This window comes from Haliotis rufescens, unplaced genomic scaffold (assembly GCF_023055435.1).
Source record: "Haliotis rufescens isolate VD_foot unplaced genomic scaffold, xgHalRufe1.0.p SCAF_3, whole genome shotgun sequence".
Lineage (NCBI taxonomy): Eukaryota > Metazoa > Mollusca > Gastropoda > Lepetellida > Haliotidae > Haliotis > Haliotis rufescens.
In genome coordinates this window covers 47,211,845-47,223,458 of record NW_025964001.1, presented here as the reverse complement: position 1 = coordinate 47,223,458, position 11,614 = coordinate 47,211,845, and the positions used below count along the sequence as shown (strand labels likewise).

Below are 11,614 nucleotides of genomic sequence, written 5' to 3'. Positions count from 1 at the left end.
GAGGTGTGATGGACATGAGGCTGAAGGGAATGAGCATCTCACACAGAATGAGGGCCGTGAGGCACGATTTGAAATAAAGGAGATGCAGGCCCATGTCGAACAATTTGAGAGGGAGACCCATCTATACACTAACATTTAGTCTCTGAAATCTTATATTACACAATATCCTTTTTGACTCTAAAAGTAAAAAAAAGTCCCTATGCTGATTTCAGAGTGTGGAATAGAGCTAGCTAGAGCTGGCTAGAGAACTGACCCCTGTTTCATTTCATATTTAATTTCTTTAATGATTGTGATACTTTCAATAATGTTTTTATTTTGATCAACCCAGTGCCACCAAAATGCGTAGCATGTATTATGTTTGTTCTGACACTGTTTCCTTGGCTGGAAGACCCAAGACGATGTTGTGACTGCACTGAAATAAAAATTCAAATCCAATGTGCCTTTGTCAACTACTCACAAGTTTTATACCTTTTATAAAACTAGCTGTCCACTCTAAAGCCTGATTGGTATAGACCCTCATGATGCTGTGATCTTTGTATCATGTTTGTCTATAGGTGGTATGTCTGATGTTGAGATGACAAAGCTGTGAAGTGTTTGGTATTTTTCTTGATCTTATTCAACCAGGTGATAGTGTGGGGGCTGACCAAGGCTTTACTATTGCACTACTTTGCACACAAGAAAAAGTCTCAATATCCCCCCTTTCCTATTTAACTGTGGACAGTTTTCTGCTGAATAAATAGGAGAAATACAAACCTTAACATCCTTGAGAGTCCATGTTGCAAAATTTGCAAAACTATCAATCAGCTGTGGACAGTTGCTTGATTATGGTTTCCCTTGTGCACTCTTATAGAATTGTGCTAAAATTGCCTGTGAGAGATAAAAGTGTCAAATCGACGCAAATATTTTATTACACAATGTACATACATTGTATTTAAACTGATGTGCACAGCACTGGCTCGATCTGTCTGATGGCAGACAAACAGTTTGTTGCAGAAACACTCACTTCAGAACAATCTGAAAATACATTTAGGTCGTGAAGAAATACATGCAGATGTCAATTGTATGAATAATATTTAATAAGTGTTCTACTATTAAACTGTTCAAACATTGTGCCGAGTCACTTTGACTTTTTAAAAAAACATATTTTCTATAATTTACATAAACAGCAATAATCTGCATGGTCAGTTACCCAGAATTATTGTTGCAGTTTAATGTAACTTCCATACCCATTGATTCAAATTAATTTCATTAATTGAACACGCATACGACATATTTATTTCATAGTCCTTACCTCTAAGTTATGAGGGATTTCGTTCTTCCCCATAGATCGAGTCAGGACACAGGAATCCATCGCACGATGCTGGAAATATAATAATTACCACATACACACATTCAACTATGAAACAGAACTGAATTTCATGGAAGATTTGTGGATAATCGTGGATGATTATGGTTTTATACAAAAAAACTTTTTGGTTCTATGGCCAAAATCATTTGCATCTATGACGGTTGCAATATACGTGACACAGTATACACTATAACCTTTATAATAATTATATTTAATTATAGAGTACCGTAGTACCCCAAAACACAAGAATTAATATAAATAAAATATAGCGCTGGCACACATTTAAAGGGCTGGATATCAGTCATTATGACTGTCTTAGCCCATTCATGTTACGCCCCTCAAAATCAGTTCAAAACAGCAGCATATGGCATGAAAGGTAACGTGACTTGTCAAAGTGGTCATTGTTATTTAGTGTAAAATCACAATATATCTACTTTTAATGCTGTTGATGAACCCATCCCTTGTTCAACGGTGAACTCCCCGCGCTCTTCGATTGACTTTGACCAAAATTCTCGACGAAGCTGAACGAGACATGCAAGACGAGCGATAAGTCACTTCCGGGTGTTTGAAATCACTTCCGCCATTCGGGGAAAACCTCGTTTTGCAGTTTGACCTTGGGGTCATGCATAAGTCTATGGGAGATCGCTCACTGGCATACCCTCTCATTATGTGCAGAGACATGGGAGATCGCTCACATGGACACCCTTTCATGCCCAGAAAATAGGTCTTCAGCAACCCATGCTTGCCATAAAAGGCGACTAACGGGATCGGGTGGTCAGGCTCGCTGACTTGGTTGATGCATGCCATCGTATCCCAAATGCGTAGATCGATGCCCATGATGTCAATCAATGGATTGTCTGTTCCAGACTCGATTATTTACAGGTCGCCGCCATATAGCAGGAATATTATTGAGTGCAGCGTTAAACAACAAACAAACAAAACAAAACAAAACAAACATGGTAGATCGCGCACATGGACACCCTTTCCTGATGCCAAGATATAGAGATTATTACACGAGTGCCTGTCAGATACCATTTATCTTCCAACGAGTATCTGACAGGCACGAGTGCAGTAATCTGTTTCTTACACATCCTAATATCAAACCTTTTTAGAATCGACTCGATGCATTTTGTCTGTTCTTATGATCGCAGTGGCGCATTAATACATAACACACCGGTCAAGTCATGAGTGACGTCATCCGACGTACTGCTTACTATTCATAAATAATGTGACCCTACAACTAAACCTGAAAACGTTTCCGCCATCTGTGGATTACAAAGGCGATGATGATAGTACAAACTAGATCAAAGAACCCGCAGTCACCCAAATATGTACAACAATGTTTACTGCCGTATGGCATCACTGCCGGTGACCGACTTCTACAAAATGGCGTGTTCACTGACAACAGAGGATTTTTCACAGGAGGATTTTCTTTGATTGGGGGTTGGTATATACATAAATGTGTCATGTAAGTAATCAGAAACAATCAGACAATCTGCGTACTGTTATTTGTTTTTATGTTTTCAAATGTTACCAAGAAAATTTGTCAGAAATGGAGATAGATCTAACTACCATCGTCGTTGACGTTGTGCGTGGCTTTGCGTCAGTCATGGCGTCACATAAGACGGAAACTTTTACAATTGTAATGTATGTATTTTTAATTCCATAATTCGTGCTACGATACTCTTCCCACGAATATTCGCAAACTCGTCAGCCAATGTATGCAACAATTTTGCTTTGTGTACATTTCAACAAGTATAGTTTTCCGAGCACAGTGTTCGTTTCCACACCTATTTTATTTATTTCGCTTGATGCCATCTTGATTTGTATTGGTGACAAAGACCATTTGTCATTTGTTTCGAAAATGTATGAGGAATTCAGGGAAGCATGTATAGCAGTTGAGTTTGAAATATACCTGATCCTATAGGCGTCTCATAACCCGCATACGTGAAACGTGATTTTGTAAACACTATCCAATATGGCGGAAAGTGAACTTCGGCGTTCGTGTTTGCGTAGTTTCCAAAACATTCCAAACGATTCCAAGTTCCTCGGCGACGTTTCAGAATTATCATTTGTGTTTTGCTGAAAAACAGATTCCCGTGACCGCTAATATGCTATTTTTGAAATTCAATCCTTCGACTAAATATCCGTCATATATATTTCTAAACACGCAGTAATTTTGTTTTGCCTAATATGACTGTGGGTGATATCACAGAAGAGGGAATTTCCAACAGAATTCAAAACGTTTAGTGTGAGGGATGTATTTCGAATTTTAGTCGACTTCGAAGTGTGGGTTGAAGAGGAGACACATATATTCTCCCGCTATAACGAGGGTTGTGGTGTCAACAGGCATTGTAAATACTCAGATGATAGCTTGATTTTTAGATAAAGCTGTCTTTGATAAGTGAATGAGATGTTTTACGGTTCTTGTGATTAGCGAATGTTTCTTAAGCGTCCGAAAACCAATAACACGGGAATATATCTATTAACACTCTAAAACCATTACGTTCAACACAGACGTAGGTGGACATTCGACAGGAGCACGAGCAACTTATCAATGACTTACACACTCTCCTACCCAGAGTTCCTTTGCGGTCGGCAGCCAGCGCCATGTGACGATTCGTCACATCTTAGACAGTCCATTCAAGATATTCCATATACTTGTCGTACTACACATTTTGATAAACAAATGCCAAAGAATGGTTACAGTTCGTTAAGAAGGTATCCTAAAACGTGAAAATCTACTTCCATTTGCGTAGTTAAACCTTTGTTTACATTGGTTGTCCGGCTCCACGTGCTGTCATCTGAGCCCCACGGAGAGCTAGTTTATACGGTCACATCGTCATGCACCTCACTGTCGCAGTTGTAGTAGCATATCTATATAATTACGCAAAACAATGTGTTAAGCGAACCGAAAGGCTTGCATTAGGCCAGTCTGTTGGGTTTTCAGAATAAGCGCGCTCGTGTACAAACAAGAGAAAAGTCCGGTCACGTGATATGCAAATTAGCCTTTTGCAGTGGTGTTATGCTAAGTCACCACTGCGCCGGAGAGTGTGACTTACGATCTTGAAAGTAGTCCGTCATAATTTGACCTTAGGTCATCACCACGGAGTAGCCAATCACTGGCCTGGAATTTGATTTCACACATATGTTTGATACAAGTTATCTCAAATGGGGTTCCCACCCACAGGTGTGTAAGAAACATGGGAGATCGCTCACTTGAATACCCTTTCAAGATGTGCAGAGACATGGGAGATCGCTCACATAGACACCCTTTCGAGATGCCAAGATACAGAAGATCGCTCACTGGAATACCCTGTCATGATGTCGGAGACACGGGTGAGCGTTCACTGGAACACCCTTTCACCCTTTTCACCTAGCACTACATTGACGCGAGCCGTGTTCCACAGTGGAGCTAGCACTACATTGACGCCAGTCGTGTTCCACAGTGAACCTAGAAATACATAATTGACGCCAGCCGTGTTCCACAGTGAACCTACCACTACATTGACGCCAGCCGTGTGCCACAGTGAACCTAGAAATACATAATTGACGCCAGCCGTGTTCCACAGTGAACCTACCACTACATTGACGCCAGCCGTGTGCCACAGTGAACCTAGCACTACATTGACGCCAGCCGTGTTCCACAGTGAACCTAGCACTACATTGACGCCAGTCGTGTGCAACAGTGAACCTAGCACTACATTGACGCCAGAAGTGTTCCACAGTGAACCTAGCACTACATTGACGCCAGGCATGTTCCAGTGAACCTAGCACTACACTAACGCCAGCCGTGTTCCACAGTGAACCTAGCACTACATTGACGCCAGCCGTGTTCAACAGTGAACCCAGCACCACATTGACGCCAGCCGTGTGCCACAGTGAACCTAGCACTACACTGACGCCAGATGTGTTCCACAGTGAACCTAGCACTACATTGACGCCAGTCATGTGCCACAGTGAACCTAGCACTACATTGACGCCAGCCGTGTGCAACAGTGAACCTAACACTACATAATTGACGCCAGCCGTGTGCATCAGTGAACCTAGCAATACATTGACGCCAGCCGTGTTCCACGGTGAACCTATCACTACATTGACACCAGCCGTGTGCCACAGTGAACCTAGCACTACATTGACGCCAGCCGTGTTCCACAGTGAACCTAGCACTACATTGACACCAGCCGTGTGCCACGGTGAACCTAGCACTACATTGACGCCAGCCGTGTTCCATAGTGAACCTAGCACTACATTGACGCCAGCCGTGTGCAACAGTGAACCTAACACTACATAATTGACGCCAGCCGTGTTCCACAGTGAACCTAGCACTACATTGACGCCAGACATGTTCCAGTGAACCTGGCACTACGTTGACGCCAGACGTGTTCAACAGTGAACCTACCACTACAATGACGCCAGTCGTGTTCCACAGTGAACCTAGCACCACATTGACGCCAGCCGTGTTCCATACTGAACCTAGCACTACATTGGCGCCAGCAGTGTTCCACAGTGACCCTAGCACTACAGTGACGCCAGACGTGTTCCACAGTGAACCTAGCACTACATTGACGCCAGACATGTTCCAGTGAACCTGGCACTACGTTGACGCCAGACGTGTTCAACAGTGAACCTACCACTACAATGACGCCAGTCGTGTTCCACAGTGAACCTAGCACCACATTGACGCCAGCCGTGTGCCATATTGAACCTAGCACTGCATTGACGCCAGCCGTGTTCCACAGTGAACCTACCACTACATTGTCGCCAGCCGTGTTCCACAGTAAACTTAGCACTACATTGACGCCAGCCGTGTTCCACAGTGAACCTAGCACTACATTGACGCCAGCCGCTTTCCACAGTGAACCTAGCACTACATTGACGCCAGCCGTGTTCCACAGTGAACCTTGCACTACATTGACGCCAGCCGTGTTCCAGAGTGAACCTAGCACTACATAATTGACGCAAGCCGTGTGCCACAGTGAACCTAGCACTACATTGACGCCAGACGTGTTCCACAGTGAACCTAGCACTACATTGACGCCAGACGTGTGCATCAGTGAACCTACCACTACATTGACGCCAGCCGTGTTCCACTGTGAACCATGCACTACATTGACGCCAGTCGTGTTCGACAGTGAACCTAGCACTTCATTGACGCAAGCCGTGTTCCACAACGGAGCTAGCACTACATTGACGCCAGCCGTGTTCTACAGTGAACCTATCACTACATAATTGACGCCAGCCGTGTTCAACAGTGAACCTAGCACTACATTGACGCCAGAATTGTTCCACGGTGAACCTAGCACTACATTGACGCCAGGCATGTTCCAGTGAACCTAGCACTACACTAACGCCAGCCGTGTTCCACAGTGAACCTAGCACTACATTGACGCCAGCCGTGTTCCACAGTGAACCCAGCACTACTTGGACGCCAGCCGTGTTCCACAGTGATCTTAGCACTACATTGACGCCAGACGTGTTCCACAGTGAACCTAACACTACATTGACGCCAGACGTGTGCATAAGTGAAGCTAGCACTGCATTGACGCCAGCCGTTTTCCACGGTGAACCTACCACTACATTGACGCCAGCCGTGTTCCACAGTGAACCTACCACTACATTGACGCGAGCCGTGTTCCACAGTGAACCTACCACTACATTGACGCCAGCCGTGTGCCACAGTGAACCTAGCACTACACTGACGCCAGACGTGTTCCACAGTGAACCTAGCACTACATTGACGCCAGTCGTTTGCCTCAGTGAACCTAGCACTACATTGACGCCAGCCGTGTGCAACAGTGAACCTAACACTACATAATTGACGCCAGCCGTGTGCATCAGTGAACCTAGCACTACATTGACGCCAGCCGTGTTCCACAGTGAACCTACCACTACATTGACGCCGGCCGTGTGCCACAGTGAACCTAGCACTACATTGGCACCAGCCGTGTGCCACGGTGAACCTAGCACTACATTGACGCCAGCCGTGTGCAACAGTGAACCTAGCACTACATTGACACCAGCCGTGTGCAACAGTGAACCTAGCACTACATTGACACCAGCCTAGTGCCACAGTGAACCTAGCACTACATTGACACCAGCCGTGTGCAACAGTGAACCTAGCACTACATTGACGCCAGCCGTGTTCCACGGTAAACCTAGCACTACATTGACACCAGCCGTGTGCCACAGTGAACCTAGCACTACATTGACGCCAGCCGTGTGCAACAGTGAACCTAACACTACATAATTGACGCCAGCCGTGTGCCACAGTGAACCCAGGAATACATTGACGCCAGCCGTGTGCCACAGTGAACCTAGCACTACATTGACGCCAGCCGTGTTCCACTGTGAACCTAGCACTACATTGACGCCAGACGTGTTCCACTGTGAACCTAGCACTACATTGACGCCAGCAGTGTTCCACAGTGACCCTAGCACTACAGTGACGCCAGACGTGTACCACAGTGAACCTAGCACTACATTGACGCCAGACATGTTCCAGTGAACCTGGCACTACGATAACGCCAGCCGTGTGCCACAGTGAACCTAGCACTATATTGACGCCAGCCGTGTGCCACAGTGACCCTAGCACTACATTGACGCCAGCCGTGTGCAACAGAGAACCTAACACTACATAATTGACGCCAGCCGTGTGCCACAGTGAACCTAGGAATAAATTGAGGCCAGCCGTGTGCCACAGTGAACCTAGCACTACATTGACGCCAGCCGTGTTCCACTGTGAACCTAGCACTACATTGACGCCAGACGTGTTCCACAGTGAACCTAGCACTACAGTGACGCCAGCAGTGTTCCACAGTGACCCTAGCACTACAGTGACGCCAGACGTGTACCACAGTGAACCTAGCACTACATTGACGCCAGACATGTTCCAGTGAACCTGGCACTACGATAACGCCAGCCGTGTGCCACAGTGAACCTAGCACTACATTGACGCCAGCCGTGTTCCACAGTGACCCTAGCACTACATTGACACCAGCCATGTGCAACAGTGAATCTAGCACTACATTGACACCAGCCGTGTGCCACAGTGAACCTAGCACTACATTGACGCCAGCCGTGTGCAACAGGGAACCTAGCACTACATTGACACCAGCCGTGTGCAACAGTGAACCTAGCACTACATTGACGCCAGCCGTGTTCCACGGTAAACGTAGCACTACATTGACACCGGCCGTGTGCCACAGTGACCCTAGCACTACATTGACGCCAGGCGTGTGCAACAGTGAACCTAACACTACATAATTGACGCCAGCCGTGTGCCACAGTGAACCTAGGAATAAATTCAGGCCAGCCGTGTGCCACAGTGAACCTAGCACTACATTGACGCCAGACGTGTTCCACGGTGAACCTAGCACTACATAATTGACGCCAGCCGTGTGCAACAGTGAACCTAGCACTACATTGACGCCAGACGTGTTCCACGGTGAACCTAGCACTACATTGACGCCAGACGTGTGCATCAGTGTACCTAGCACTACACAATTGACGCCAGCCGTGTGGAACAGTGAACCTAGCACTACATTGACGCCAGCCGTTTTCCACGGTGAACCTAGCACTACATTGTCGCCAGCCGTGTGCAACAGTGAACCTAGCACCACATTGACGCCAGGCGTGTGCCACATTGCCTAGCACTGCATTGACGCCAGCCGTGTTCCACGGTGAACATACCACTACATTGTCGCCGGCCGTGTTCCACAGTGAACCTACCACTACATTGACGCCAGCCGTGTTCCAGAGTGAACATAGCACTACATTGACGCCAGACGTGTTCCACAGTGAACAAGCACTACATTGACGCCAGTCGTGTTCCACAGTGAACCTAGCACCACATTGACGCCAGCCGTGTTCCACAGTGAACCAAGCACTACATTGACGCCAGACATGTTCCAGTGAACCTAGCACTACATTGACGCCAGCCGTGTTCCACAGTGAACCTACCACTACATTGACGCCAGACGTGTTCCACAGTGAACCTAGCACTACATTGACCCCAGCCGTGTTCCACGGTGAACCTAGCACTACATTGACGCCAGACGTGTTCCACAGTAACCTAGCACTACATATGCATTGACGCCAGCCGTGTTCCACAGTGAACCTAGCACCACATTGACGCTAGCCGTGTGTCATAGTGAACCTAGCACTACATTGACGCTAGCCGTGTGCAACAGTGAATCTAGCAATATTATACATAATTGACGCCAGCCGTGTTCCACAGTGAACCTAGCACTACATTGACGCCAGACGTGTTCCACAGTGAACCTAGCACTACATTGACGCCAGACGTGTCCACAGTGAACCTAGCACTACATTGACGCCAGACGTGTGGATGAGTGAACCTAGCACTACATTGACGCCAGACGTGTTCCACAGTGAACCTAGCACTACATTGACCCCAGCCGTGTTCCACGGTGAACCTAGCACTACATTAACGGCAGCCGTGTTCAACTGTGAACCTAGCACTACATTGACGCCAGTCGTGTTCCACGTTGAACCTAGCACTACATTGACGCCAGACGTGTTCCACAATGGAGCTAGCACTACATTGACGCCAGCCGTGTTCCACAGTGAACCTACCACTACATTGACGCTAGCCGTGTCCACAGTGAACCTAGCACTACATTGACGCCAGACGTGTTCCACAGTGAACCTAGCACTACATTGACGCCAGACGTGTGCATCGGTGAACTTAGCACTACATTGACGCCAGACGTGTTCCACAGCGAACCTACCACTACATTGAACCCAGCCGTGTTCCACAGTGAACCTAGCACTACATTGACGCCAGCCGTGTTCCATAGTGAACCTAGCACTACATTGACGCCAGACGTCTTGCACAGTGAACCTAGGACTACATTGACGCCGGACGTGTGGATCATTGAATCTAGCACTACAATGACGCCAGACGTGTTCCTCAGTGAACCTAGCACTACATTGACCCCAGCCGTGTTCCACAGTGAACCTAGCACTGCATTGACGCTAGCCGTGTTCAACTATGAACCTAGCACTACATTGACGCCAGTCGTGTTCCACGTTGAACCTAGCACTACATTGACGCCAGACGTGTTCCACAATGGAGCTAGCACTACATTGACGCCAGCCGTGTTCCACTGTGAACCTACCACTACATTGACGCTAGCCGTGTCCACAGTGAACCTAGCACTACATTGAACCCAGCCGTGTTCCACAGTGAACCTAGCACTACATTGACGCCAGCCGTGTTCCACAGTGAACCTAGCACTACATTGACGCCAGCCGTGTGCCACAGTGAACCAAGCACTACATTGACGCCAGCCGTGTTCCACAGTGACCCTAGCACTACATTGACGCCAGACGTGTTCCATAGTGAACCTAGCACTACATTGACGCCAGACATGTTCTAGTGAACCTAGCACTACATTGACGCCAGCCGTGTTCCAGAGTGAACATAGCACTACATTGACGCCAGACGTGTTCCACAGTGAACAAGCACTACATTGACGCCAGTCGTGTTCCACAGTGAACCTAGCACCACATTGACGCCAGCCGTGTTCCACAGTGAACCTAGCACTACATTGACGCCAGACATGTTCCAGTGAACCTAGCACTACATTGACGCCAGCCGTGTTCCACAGTGAACCTACCACTACATTGACGCCAGACGTGTTCCACAGTGAACCTAGCACTACATTGACCCCAGCCGTGTTCCACGGTGAACCTAGCACTACATTGACGCCAGACGTGTTCCACAGTAACCTAGCACTACATATGCATTGACGCCAGCCGTGTTCCACAGTGAACCTAGCACCACATTGACGCTAGCCGTGTGTCATAGTGAACGTAGCACTACATTGACGCTAGCCGTGTGCAACAGTGAATCTAGCAATATTATACATAATTGACGCCAGCCGTGTTCCACAGTGAACCTAGCACTACATTGACGCCAGCCGTGTTCCACAGTGAACCTAGCACTACATTGACGCCAGACGTGTTCCACAGTGAACCTAGCACTACATTGACGCCAGACGTGTGGATGAGTGAACCTAGCACTACATTGACGCCAGACGTGTTCCACAGTGAACCTAGCACTACATTGAACCCAGCCGTGTTCCACGGTGAACCTAGCACTACATTGACGGCAGCCGTGTTCAACTGTGAACCTAGCACTACATTGACGCCAGTCGTGTTCCACGTTGAACCTAGCACTACATTGACGCCAGACGTGTTCCACAATGGAGCTAGCACTACATTGACGCCAGCCGTGTT

General features: G+C 47.2%; 1 long non-coding RNA gene across 2 annotated transcripts in view; it reads right to left on the bottom strand.

The window, feature by feature from the left end:
* Positions 1 to 890: 890 nt before the first annotated feature.
* LOC124118862 overlaps positions 891 to 11,614 on the bottom strand; it is a 54,370-nt gene continuing 43,646 nt past the window's right edge. For both annotated transcript variants that reach the window (XR_006858543.2, XR_006858542.2), the window contains 2 exons: positions 1,292 to 1,360; positions 891 to 1,014 (listed from right to left, as the gene is read on the bottom strand). This is a non-coding gene — a long non-coding RNA (uncharacterized LOC124118862). The remainder of the gene's footprint in view (positions 1,015 to 1,291; positions 1,361 to 11,614) is intronic.